The sequence below is a fragment of the Helobdella robusta genome (assembly GCF_000326865.2).
Source record: "Helobdella robusta unplaced genomic scaffold HELROscaffold_23, whole genome shotgun sequence".
Taxonomy (NCBI): Eukaryota; Metazoa; Annelida; class Clitellata; order Rhynchobdellida; family Glossiphoniidae; genus Helobdella; species Helobdella robusta.
In genome coordinates this window covers 1,028,510-1,029,190 of record NW_008704216.1, presented here as the reverse complement: position 1 = coordinate 1,029,190, position 681 = coordinate 1,028,510, and positions in this window count along the sequence as shown.

Sequence of the window (681 nt, the reverse complement as noted above, 5' to 3'; positions counted from 1 at the left end):
AACAAGAACTAACCCCTAACCCTACATACATACATACATACATACATACACACACACATACATACATACATACATACATACATACATACATACACACACACACACACACACATACCTACATACATACATACATACATACATACATACATACATACACACATACATACATACGTACACACATACATACATACATACATACACACATACATACATACATACATACATACATACATACATACATACATACATACATACATACATACATACATACATACATACATACATACATACATACACACCTACGTACACACATACATGCATGCACACGCACACGCACGCACATATATTTACGTGTTTCTGAATCAAATAACAATTTATGGCCTATATTCGTCGTGCTTTTTGTGTTTTGTATGAACGTGTGTATATTTTGAAATCTGGTATCCATGTATGTATGTATTTATGTATGTATGTATGTATGTATGTATGTATGTATGTATGTATGGATTTATGTATGTATGTATGTATGTATGTATGTATGTATGTATGTATGTATGTATGTAGGTAGGTAGGTATGTATGTATGTATGTTATGTATGTATGTATGTATGTATGTATGTATGTATGTATGTATGTATGTATGTATGTATGTATGTATGTATGTATGTATGGATGGATGTATGCA